We start from the raw sequence: 13359 nt of genomic DNA on the forward strand, positions 1-13359 counted from the left end.
TTTCAACCTGAGTGATTGTAGTGGTTTTGCTGTTCTGTGTGTTTTGTATGTTGGAAAGTGGATGTTGGATGGTTATATATTTGTTATCAACTGGTCGAGTCAGTGGATTTCTGAATATCATTAATTTTGTCTTTTCTGAGTTTAGGTGTATGGAGTTTTTCGTGAGCCAGTCTATGATTAGATTTCTGTCATGTTGCATATTTGTTTGGGCAATGCTTGCGTTATTATGGATGGATATTATTGCTGTATCGTCTGCGTATTGGAATATCATACCGTTGAATGGTAGCTAATTAATATCGTGCGTGTAAATGTTGAATAGAGTTGGGGAGAGTACAGCTCCCTGTGGCACTCCACAGGTTACTGGTAGCTCTCTGATTCGGTTTGACCCGATACGTGTGATATGCTTTCTATTTTGAAGGTAGTTTGTAAACCACTTGTGAAGAGGCCCGTCTTTTCCAACATGCCTCAGCTTTTCTAACAAGGTTTGATGTGTAAGTGTATCGAATGCTTTAGTTAGATCAATAAAGACCACCATGGCAAATTTGTTTTTGTCTAAGGCGGTATTAATTACGTCTGTAAAGTCTTCCAAGAGAGATGTTGTTCCCTTATTTTTCTGAAAACCATATTGTGTTTTGGGGATAATATGAAAGATCTCAGTGTATGCTGTGAGTTTCTTCAGTATGATCTGCTCCATAATTTGATTGATAATTGGTAATGTTGCTATTGGTCTGTAATTGCTGATTAAATTTCTTTTTCCATGTTTGCATTTTTATGGCTGTCTTTAGCATACTTGGTATCTGTCCTCTTTTAAATATTTTATTTATTAATTTTAGTAGGATAGGACTTAAACTAGTTGCATGTTGCTTTATATCTTTAGGTCTGATACCATCTATTCTTGGTCCTTTGTTTGGTTTGATTTGATGTATTGCAGAGAGAGAAGTTCTGCTTCTTTTATGGTTGGGAACCATAATGCCTGTTTTGATTGTGGTCCAAGTGGAGGGGTCTCGTTTTGTGATTGGGGAATATTTCTGTGTAGTTCTTGGATGGAGTCTGCAAAGTATTGGTTAAAGTCATTTGCTAGTTGTTGGATAGGTTTTGGGTCTTTCATGAAGCTGTGTTTAATGGTTTCGGAGGCGGTGGTGTTGGGAACAAAATCTAACATCTCGTTGATCAGATGCCAGGTTTGTTTCATGTTGTTTTGCAGAGGTTAGTTTGTCTCTGTAGTAGCTTCTTTATGCATTTCTGATTTGGGTTGTAAGGCGATTCCTTGTTATCTTATATTCAGTTTTTAACGCTGTGTTATTTGGATATCGCTTTAATTCTTTCCATAAAGCGTCCTTTCTGTGTATTTCTAGGATTAAGTTTTGTGTTATCCAAGGATTTTTGTGTTATTTTTGAACGAATTCGGATTTTCTTTGTAGCTTTCTTATATATTTCCTCCAGTGTGAGTTTAATGTTGTTGTATAAGATATCTGCTGAATCTGATGTCAGGTGTTCCCAGTTTGTTTTTCTTATTTCGTGGTTGACTATTTCTTCGTCTATTATTGTTTTCTGTCGCTTTTATTCTGTGGGACATTGCATGGATATTTTCTTTGTATGCAGATTTAGAGCGGTGAAGTAATGGTCTGCTACTTTGCACTTTATGACTGATGCAGTGTAACTATTTGGTGGTGCTCGGACGTTTATATGATCTAGACAGGAGGCAGTGATAGTATTTCCGAATACTTCTTCTCTAGTACATGATGTTATTGTTGGTATTAGATTATACATTGATAGTGTGTCTAGGTATTGTACAGTGTTGTTCTGGTTTTCGTTTGCAATATTTATGTTTATGTCGCCAATTATCATTAGGTGTTCGGTTGAGTATATTTCTTGGCTTGAAAGCCAGCAATTGAGTTCGTTCAAGAATTTTATCATGTTTTGATTTGGTGGCCTGTAAATAGCATTTAGTATTATGGGATGCTGTGTATTAGTGGTATTAGTGATTTCGAGGCAAAGGGTTTCAGCATGTTGAAACTGATTGGCCGTTTCTTTTGCTATTAATTTTTGTTTGATAAATATTAATATTCCACCCCCTCTTTTTGTTTGGCGGCATGATCTATGTTGTTGGAAGCCTGGAATTTGGAAAGCAGTCGCTTCGTGATTAGTTATGGATACTTCTGTAAGAACCAATATATCAATAATATCAGTGTAATTCCTTAGATAAGCCTGTAACAATAACCAATGTTTTCAGATGCTTCTGAAGTTAATATGCAAGATTGAGAGACCTCTCGCTTGTACTGTGTTTTGTTTCCATGCATCAAGCGATTCGAAAGTACAATTACTGATGTATTCTGGTGTAATTACATCTATCTGATGGTTCACATTCATTTTTGTTGTGTTGAGATCTTCTTATTGAACTAAGTTGGAGTCTTTTGTTTCACTCTGGCAACCTATCTATATCTTCCGAGCTTTTTATTTGTAGAGACTTTGAAGTTTGTGACTTTCTCAAGAATATTTTGCCGTCTTTGATCCATAAAAATTGATACTTTTTTTTCTGTTTTTTCCTTTCTTGCTTGGTGCAAAAGATTCTGATTGAAAGGTGTTAAATATTCAGATAGACAGATTGGCGTATTGTCTTGCGATGCATTTAAATCCTTGACTACTGTTTTTTTCAGTCTGCTGGCTTTTATGAGATTGTCTCTTGTAGCCTTGCTTGTCAGACGAACTATGACTGGTGCAGGTCGTGGCGAGCCTTGTTTTCTGTTCTTCCTGGGAAACCGATTTATGGTTTAAATATCATTATGCTCTAGGGGGATGTCAATTGCTTGGCCTAACTTTAAAACTAAGTCTCTGAGATTTTCTGTGGATTCGGTTTCTGGAAGACCATTTATGACAAAGTCTTCTTTATGTTGTTGTTGGTTTAAAACTTCGTATTGTAGTTTCAGGGAATAAAATTCTTGACGGAGTTCCGATGTGTCTTTTATCAATTTGTGCTGCCTGTCAGTTAGTGCGTTAATGCTGGTTTTAATGTCTTTTACCGTTTGTAAGACTTCTTCGACTCTTGAATTATTAAATTTAACAGACTCTTCTTATTCGCTATTTTTTTTGTTATTTCTTTATTCTGTTTATCAAATAGTTCTTGGACAAGATCTACCAAGCTGGCTTTTATATTTTCTATACCTTTTTTTAGAAATAAATTTACGGAATTCAAATTATAACACTCACCGGTATTTTGTTGTCTGTTCAGTTCATGGTCCGATTCTGCCTCTGGTGTAATCAGTTGTGCCGTGGGTGGCGGCGTTTCTTTGTTCTCTCTACAGTTTAGGCACTTCCATTCTTCTCGTTTGGCATTGGATTTACGTTGCCAAGTTGTTTCTGAGTCCGGAACATGTAAAGTGAAGATTCCTATGGCATTTCCTGCAGGTTATATGACTTCCGTCCGACGGTAAGGTACTTGTTGCACTTCATGACTCACCTTTCTTCCTTTGGACAACTGCAAAGAGGGCGACGTCCTTTGTTCTATACTCGTTAGCAACCGCGGTGTACGCTTCAATTTTTAGCGCACTCAGATTTTGGATTCCACTTGGCCAATTTCGATGAATTATATGTCACTGTCTTCAGCGTGACAAGTAGAGTTACTTTATGACACTTTTAAATTAAAAAAACAGGAGTTAGCACCACATTAAAACTATAAAAACGGGACCAGCGATACCACTATGCAACCGTTCGTATCCTAATAATAATATAATATAATAATAATAATAATAAAAACAGGTTGCGTTTATTTGTTTCACTAAAAGTAAAAAGTTTATAACGTTTATTATGAAATATAGGCATATGCATAGCATTTTAAACAATCATATTATTACTTAAAAATTAATTTTGATACTTTTCACAAGAATGAATATTTCAATTTTTTTAATAAATCAGGTTTGCGTTTTAAAAATTCACAAAACTGTATACAATTTAGGCCAAAGTTCCATTTGGTATAAATGCATGCATTCAATGTTTCGATTTTTAATTGTTTGTTTTCACTGGTTCACATAATGTTCACTAATGAAAATTCTCGTTCGGTGGGAACATTAGATCCAGGGAGACATAAGAAAAATTCAACGATTTTTAAAATGTTTCTAAAAGATACAGTACATGTTTATCTGCGAGATATTTAAAAATTTCAACCCATCTACGTCCGCAGGACTCGTCATTTAGTCACCATTCTTCTATCTTTTCACTGGTGACATAACGTTTAATACAAGAAACTTCATCAAGTAATTGGTAAAATTTATGAATTGCATCTTTAAATACGTTGGAATTAATATTCAATTTACTATTTTAATTCACAAAATAAATGGTCATTTTAGAAAAAAAATCTAAAGGACAGAGCAGTGAAATAAAGGACTGTCCTCATTAAGGACGTATGGTCACCGTAGCTATAGCAGCTAAGGCTATGAAGGTAGTTTTATATTATGCTTGTAAATCGCACGTGTTCTTTTGGGTGATTTCTTTGTTTAGAACATCTGTTTCGGGGAAGAGATGATCTTCAATCAAATTATAATGCCAGCTAATTCATTTTCATATCAGAATAAATCGTACGGATTTCTGACTGACTGACTGAAATTGAGAAAATAGATAACAAGTTAATTTAATGGCGCACACAACATGTTTCGTCAAAACGACTTTACAAAAGTGTGGTAACACTTAAAGCAAATTAAAAAAGCATAAAAACACTGTGCCATTATAATATAATAACAGACTTGTAAACTGAAGTTAAGTTTGAATTGTCGTTATAGTCCGTTCTGTAGTTCTATTGTTGTGCAAATACGAGTGTATGAATTCACCCGTGCACCAGTATCTAATGGCAGAACTATGCGAGTGAGGTAGACTATAACCAAGGTTGCTGTTGATGTGAGAAGGGTCTAGGGCAATATCTTTGGATTCAGCCATGCGCCATTCCACTTCATGACAAATATAAACGTTTGATGTTGCGTTCCAATCTACTCCGTGTTGGCGGAATTCATTGTTTGTGTTCAATGAAAATAAGACGTCATTTGAGAGTGTGCTTGCTCTGATTCTATTGTATGAAATATCTCTCTGATGTTCCACTAGCCAAGAAGGATTGACTTCTCAGTCTGGCCATAGCATAGCCTCTCACAATCACATATTATTTTATATACACCGGGGAACTGAACATGGTTATGAGCTTGTTTTGGATGGCTTAGAACTCACCTTAGTTTTGAAAGAGTTGGAAAACACGTTTTTATATTAAATTTTTTCAAAATTCTTCCTACTTTCCGGGAGAGCAAGCTGATGTCCGGTAAAGAAATATAACCCTTGGGGTTGTTAGAGATCTCTGTGTTGTATCGAGGGCGCTGGTATAGTTGCCTCTTAATGTTTTGGGAAGAGTATCCATTATTTAAGAACGTTCTTTCTAGATATTTTAGTTCATTTTTTAGTTCTTCATCGGACAATACTGAGCGAGCACGGTGAGTCAATGTGGAAATGATACTTAACTTTTGTGCGGGATAGTGATGTGAGGATACATGTAGGTATCTATCCGTATATGTTTATTTCCTCAAAATTGAGATCCTTAAAGAATAAGACATCTTAGTAAGCTTCATGCCTAGAAATGAAAAGGGGCCATTTTCTTTAATCTCCACGGTAAATTTTATGTCTTGGTGGAAGTTGTTTAAGTGATTTAGGAAGATGTGAATATTCTCTACACCATGCTCTCAAATAAGGAATATATCGTCCACATAGCGGCGCCATGTTCTAGGTTTTAATGTTGCTTTAGAGATGACTTTTTCCTCAAAATCCTCGAAGAAAATGTTGGCCAGATAGGGGAATACTCATAGCTAGTCCTTTGTTCTGTTTATAAATTTTCTCTTCGAACTTAAAATACCTCGAACAAATTGAGTGTGAGAGGAGGACAAAAATCTTTTCGGAGATCTTGTTTTTTAAAACGCTGAGAACATTTATAAAAAGTGCTACAACATCAAAGCTCGCCATAAAATCGGAATTCTTCAGCTTTATATCTTAGATTTTAGAAGCAAAATTGAATTTTTAATGTAAGAGGAAGATTTTCCTACTAGACCTTTTAAGGAGGATGCTAGATATTTTGATAATTCATATGTTGGCGAATCAGTACTATCAACTATTGGCCTGGGCGGACAAATTGTTTTATACACCTTTGGAAGGCTATAATCTTGGAATAAGTGGATGTAAGGACCGAAGAGAAAGACGTGTGTTTCTTGGAAGTTCCATTATCGTCTTAAGCAGATTGTTTGTTCGATTATGTATCTCTTTCTCTCGTTGGGTCTCGGTCTGGTTCACCGTAGGTATCTGATTCTAGTCATCATCATCATCATACGTATCAAGGATTTAGGCCTAGCATGGCCTGTTCCGGCCTTAGAAGTCATCGTTGAATCGTTTAAGAGGACGTCCGGGTTTTCTTTTTCCTAATGGCTTGTACTTTAAGGCTTATTTTGGTAATCGTTCTGTTTTCATTCTTTGAACGTGTTCCATCCATTTATGTTTATATTTTTTAATTTTTTCTATTACTGGTTCTTGGTTTAATTCTTTCATATCTTCGTTTCTTTTGTGATCAAATAGGGTATACTCATAAACTTCATTTCTGCTGTTGTTAATCTTTGTTTGTCTTTTTGTTTTATTGTCCAGATTTCGCTTCCATACATTAAAACCGGTAAGGCTAATGTATTGTATACTTTTAGCCTGGTTTGTTTTTGAACTAGGTTTGGTTTAAATATAGAGTTAATTACACCTGTTATTTTTAAATATTTTGCAATTTTTACGTTTATATCTTTTTCATTTTCACATGTGATCATACATCCTAGGTAGTTAAATGAATTCACCTGTTCTAAGATCTTATTATCTATTACTATTTTAGTTCTTGCTGGATCTTGTCCCTTTAAAGGCCATAGTTTGTAATTTTTCTGTTGATATTATCATACCATAATCTTTGGATATCTCATTTAGATTTAAAATAGCTTTCTGTAAGTTATCTTCAGAATTTGTAATTATTATTCGGTCGTCTGCAAAGAGGAGAGTGTTAAGTTAACTGTAGGTGAAAGTTTAATTCCTTGATGTAAATTTTTACTCCATTTTATTATTATTTCATTTAAGTAGATATTAAAAAGAGTTGCTGAGAGGGGACATCCCTGTCGGACCCCTTGGTTTATCTCTCTTGTATATGATAGCTCGTGATTTAATCTTATTTGTATTTGATTCTGATTCTAGTAACATCTAGAATTTAATCTAGAAGTAACATTACTAGAATCAGGCATGTTATGTCTGATTCTAGTAACATGAAGATTTTTTTCGCGATAAACTGTTTTATTTAGTACGACCGTTGCATTGCCCTTGTCTGCTTGGAGGATGATAAAATCTCTATTCCTTTTAAGTTTTTTAATATCGAGTCTTTCACCAGGAGAAATGTTGTCGACTGGTAGTTTTGCGTTGTTAATCGCAAATATTGCCTTAATACGAAGTAAATTTGCGTCTGCTGTTGGAAGCAGTAAGCTAGCTTTTTCTATCTTAGTAAGAAACAATTCTCTAGGAATGGAGAACATTTTCTACATTTGCAATATGCCCTGTAAATGTCAACTTCCTGTTTGCAGTCATCAGCAGATCCCCTGTCCTCAACTTCCTGCAGTTCAATTCCATCAATGCAGCATGTAAGTTGATCTCCACATTCATCCCAAAGTAAGACCTTACACTTTGCTACATTAAACTGGCAACCATTATCCTCTACCCATAATGCCAGTATATTCAAGTCATCCTGCATGATCTCTACATTTGCTGTGATCATTATTTGGTGGCTTTGCGCTACTTGCAACTTAGTGTTTCCCCTTAAATCATTTGCTATATCAGTGATGTACAAACAAAACAGAAGCAGACCAGATTACTGAGCCTTGTGGTACATCACTAGTCACCCAACTTCTCGTGGATTCAGTTTCCCCTCCCATATTTGATATCTATCAGTCATCCTGGTAAACATATGACAGCTCATATCCATCCTTATTTGTTCCCATTTATGCAATTGAATTCCATATGGCATCTTGTGAAATACTTATGCAAAATTCAGCAGTGACACTGAGCAGTCATATCATCATCCAGCTAGACTGCCCCCTTTTTTTATAATAGTGACAGCTGGATGATGAATATTAGATCATGCAAATTACCTAGGCATGATCCACCTTTTGCAAAAGCCCCAAGGGATGAATTACACATAGTTTTGGACTTGAGCCTCACTATAGATTACCTAAAATTTAATCAGTAGAGGGGACTTTTAAAAGTTATAGTGGCTTTAAATCCAGCCCTGCCTCCTATAAAATATCATATTCCTGCCTACCCAAGGTAAAATTCTGTCTTTTACTAACTTTTCCAATATCTTAACCGCCACTTCTGAGATACTGAGTGGCCTATAATTTGCTATCTGTCTCAGAGATGCATTTATGCCTTTGAACTTTTGTCCTACTCCCTAGGCATGTTCCCAAAACTGAGGCTTGAGTTAAATACCTTGATGACAAGAGCTGCCAGTTCTCTTGTACATTCTCATAATATATGTATTGATATCTTATGGCCATATATGCATTTTAGTTCTGCAACATCATAAGCATCCCCAATTCACCTACCGCTGTTCTAATAGCAATGTCACATTTGGGACTGCAAAATTGCTCAGTAACTCAACAGTTTATTTTGCTTTTGCAGCATTCCTCTTTAAGTCATCATTCTATAATCATTTTTTTCGTTTAGTTCCCACACAACGTAAAATGTGTTAATAAAAAGATTCACATACTCAACTAAACTTTAGAACTGGAGGAAACTGGCCAGTTTTATGAAAAACTAGAATTTTTAATGCTGCTCACTATAGTTTGGCAAGCATAATTACTATGTATGTGCACTTAACAGATATTTCATGAACTAGTTAGATCAATGATTTATAAATAAAAACAAACAGGCAATTAAAACTGCCTTTACAAAGTGAATCAATAAAGGTACAATCTAAAGCAGCGGTCGCCAATCTTTTAGACCTCAAGGACCACTAAACTCAGAATTTTGAATCCCACAGACCACTTACACGAATTTTATTAAAAAGGTACAAACATATATAAAATAATGATAATAAAAGTTGCATTTTATTAATATGAAATGCATTGTTTATTTATAACAAAATTATTAGTGTGATATGTTTCTGCTAATTTGAAATACGTTTATGGATTCTTGGCTCCAATAACGTGACTGCAACACGGAGATTTTTAATTGCCGTAACAGATGAGAACGTCTTTTCACACAAAGAGGATGTTGCAAATGAAATCAAACTTTTGATGGCTTCTTCGCTCAGCACTGGGTATTCACTTTTTACGGAGAGCCAAAAATGATGTCTCGATGAGGACGAGTGGAATGTAGCTTTGAGACTGCCATCGGATGATAGATCGATTAGGCTTTCTTTTTCTTTCATGCTCAAAATGAAATGAGCGCTTTGTGCCAAATTTCATTTAGAATTTTAATTACATCAGAGAGTACTTCTCACAGTTATGGATACATTCTTTTTTGCTTCAAGTTGCTCATGATGTAAAATACAATGAGTAAACAAGATGTCTGGGTGTCTAACATCTTTCATTTTTGTAACAACTCCTGAAAGATGCCTGGTCAGCTTGCGGCACCATCTGTACATATTCCAATACATTTCTTCCACTCAATACCGTGTCTCAGTAAATAACCATTAAGTGCATCGAAAATCTCACCTGGCAAGTTAAGCAAACAGAGACATTCTTCCTTTAGCTCTCATCGACACTCAAACCACAAAACAAAGGAGAACTGCCTTTTTAGTTGTCTGTTGATTCGTCGAATTGAATTGAATAAGACGTTTAATTTTTTGCCATATCTATCACTTGATTTTCAATATCTTCGATTCTGTGCTTCAGTGTTAGCAGATATAAGAATTACTTTGTCTCTGGACAGCCCGTTTCCCCAAAACCTCTTCACAGGCCTGTAACAAGCAAGGCTTAATTAATTAATACGTATTAATTAATGCTGAGGTAGCAGGTTTTTTCTCCCGGAAACTCGGGTTTTTCATCCCGCATACAGACAAATCGGCCCTTCAGAACACACAATTTACAGACAAAAAAAATACCAGTTGTGGTGGTGGTGGGTGGCGTTGATTGGTAGTAGAGGTGGAGACAGTTGTATAGTGGGTGTCCTCCCGCGATGAGTCTTCGGACTCCTTGGAGGTGTCACGAATAATAATGATTCTCCAATCGTATACGGCTTTTTACTTTTCGCGATCTGAAGTGCTATCAAATAAGAAGCCTTTACTAGGAACTTATCAACAGTCAATTTTGCTAATGAACTTATTTGCTTTTGCATACTTTCACGCATCCTTTGAAAATATTCAACTGGCTTCTTAGCTAAATCTGAGTGTTTTGACTGCATGTGCTTGGCGAGTTTTGAAGGTTTCATGGCATCATTGCATAAACTCTCAGAACACACAACACAACACAACACAAAGCAGCCTTGGATCCAGCTCACTTCCAGGTTTTTGAATAAATCCAAACTTCAGGTAGTCCCCATCATATTTTCTTGAAACCTATGGTGCCTGGTGGGGACTCTGATTCATTGATCAACTCACGGTTACACGAAGTATTAACAAAGAAATGCAAAATGCTTGGTTGCTTTTTCTCAATTGTTGTGGGTTTATTTTATTCGAATCTTAAATCAAACAAGAAATGACAGTGATCAAACTCTTCGATGCCATTAAATATCACACTGTGCACAGTTAAAAACATCACTGGTCACTTACCTGTCTCCAGAAGAATAGGTTCCGGATTGTGTTAGCCGATGTTTTGCAGTTTTCCTGCATTTTTTGTCTTCTTTAGAGTAATGTCGTGAGGCTAGTACATTTGCCATGTGTTTGTTATCCCCATTCATTAAGCTCAGCCCACAAGTTGTTTTGTGCAATAGCGGGACGAGACAGAAATCCCCATTCGTCATCTAACCTAAACTACGTTTATCTTTAATCCCCATTCATCTACCCACGGCAAATTTCATATTTTGTCTCTTACACAGCAAACTTATCTGTTGTGTCTTTTTGTTGTTGTTGACGTCTCCAATGTATTTGTGTCTTATTTCAAAGCTTCTTGATGTCTGGCCTACTGTAGACTCTAGGATGTTTGTCGATTATTCTGTCAATATCCGTTGCGTACAAGTTGATGAAGTAGAAGTTATTTAAATATAAAGAGCCAATAGGCTGCATTTCGGCGATATAAACAATATTCAAATTAAGGGGTTATTTGAATTCATAATTCAAATTAAACATTATTCAAATTCAAAGTTCTGATCGCTAATCTTGGTATTTTCCATAATGTAAAAACATTTCCTAGGAAATGTATGCTATTATTACATTATGGTGGGAGGTCACTACCCAGATCGGTTTCAGCCTTTTTTGAGGCTTCATCAGTGAGTAGCTAGACCAAATAGATACCAAAGGATAGCGAAAAGAACTTATATACTCTGCTATACTAGAAGAGAACTTTCCCCACCTTTGCAACGGGTTGCCTGAGATTGTACTATGTACTAGGACTACTTGCATTAGCTCACGCTAGTGGCCGCCGCGAGTTTCATGCCGAATATAGTAAACTATAAAGTTTACTATATTCGGCATGAAACTCTGATTCCAATCTTTGAGTTTCTTATTCGGTTTTAAAACAATTTGGAATTTAATATCCCCTTAATTTGAATAATGTTATTATTATTATTATTACGGGTATCTCCATGGGATCAGTAGACTCGTCGCGGGAGATTCTTCTTCATTAGCTACAAAATGTCCAATGGAACGTTGATAATTTCAGATACTTTCAGTTGTTGATGTAGAAGTTATTCCTCTTCATTACATTTTTCTTGGATTTCTTTATATTTGGTGAAATAATAAATGATCGTGGAATAGGCCTACAGGGGATACCACGTTAAAAAAATATCTGTATGCTCTGCCGCGTACGAAATCCATGGAAACATTCCCCTTCAACCCTCCCCCCCCCCCAACCGGCTGACTGAGGTGGATAATATAGGTATCTTCTAGATATTTTAGGTAGCTAAACTAGAATAAAATGTCACTATGTCTACTGATATCAGAACCCTTACGCGAATAATTTTTTCTGACATGATTTCTGTATTCGTTATAATATAATCAATTTCCAGATTTTTACCCTCTTGCTCTTCTTTATACTACAAGAAAAAAATTCAGATAACAGGAGAAAAACATGTACTATTTTCTTTTTCATTGGCTGAATTTACATTGTTGTTTCTTGGAGTTATGAAAAGAAAGTGCAAGTGATTTATTTACTATATTTGTCATTATGATCCCCCCACACTAAAACCGGCTGATCTCATACGACCGGTTGAGGGGAGGGGGTTAACTATAGTTCGCCCACCGATACTTCTGCGCATGTCAGAAAAAGGAGAATCCATTCCGATAATAGGGTAATCAGTCTGTAATAATAAACAAACTGAGTTTGTTTATTATTACAGGTCGGAAAATTTAGCTTTTCTTTTACTAACATTGCTGTTTTTAAAGTGTAACTATTTTGCTTGTATAACAGTTGGAAAAATGTACGTAGAGTGTTAATACGTGTAAATTCTGTGTTCTACATAAAACAATGTCACTTCGCTCCATGATAAGTTTCCTTTTATTCTGAGACTTTTTAAAACAAAATCCGATTTCATGAAGTATTTTCCTTAAAGTTTCTCTTTTCCAAGGAAAATTAATTTTTTCTTTAAGCACAGGAATCAATTTCGGAACAGTTGGCACTCTTTTCTCGACCAAGTAAAATTCGTGAATAGTTCTTATAACGTCTACATCAAAATCATTCAAAGCTACAGTTTCGATGGTTTTCTTTCTCTGGCGCTTTTTTTAGGAGATTTAAATTTTGGCTTACCTTCACCTTTTGATTCCCTACGAATTCTTTTAACAGTCGACCCCGATACGCCCGCAATTGCACTTGCACGTTTTATGACTTGAGAAAGGGGAACAAGAAGACGGCCTTCTGACGATTCTTTTTCGCAGAATGTCAGCACATTATTCAATATTCTTTTGCAAGAGCTACTGAAACGTGTAACAATAGAACTTGTTGACTGTACTGGATCCATCATACAAATTAATAATAAAAAAATAATGCAAAAAGAGAACAACAAAAATCAAGCTAGTACTAGTACAGCGACAGACAAGAAAGCACGTGATTTTGCATGTTGGCGACCAATTCGTACATCCTTCATTTCTTTCTCCCCTTCAGCATGAATCGACCATTCTTGGCACCAAGCCAAGAAGGGATCTAGAAATGGTGGGCGAACTATAGCAATCGTAAC

Source organism: Typopeltis vanoorti, chromosome 21 (assembly GCF_054136105.1).
Source record: "Typopeltis vanoorti isolate ZY-2024b chromosome 21, IOZ_Tvanoo_1.0, whole genome shotgun sequence".
Classification (NCBI taxonomy): Eukaryota; Metazoa; Arthropoda; class Arachnida; order Uropygi; family Thelyphonidae; genus Typopeltis; species Typopeltis vanoorti.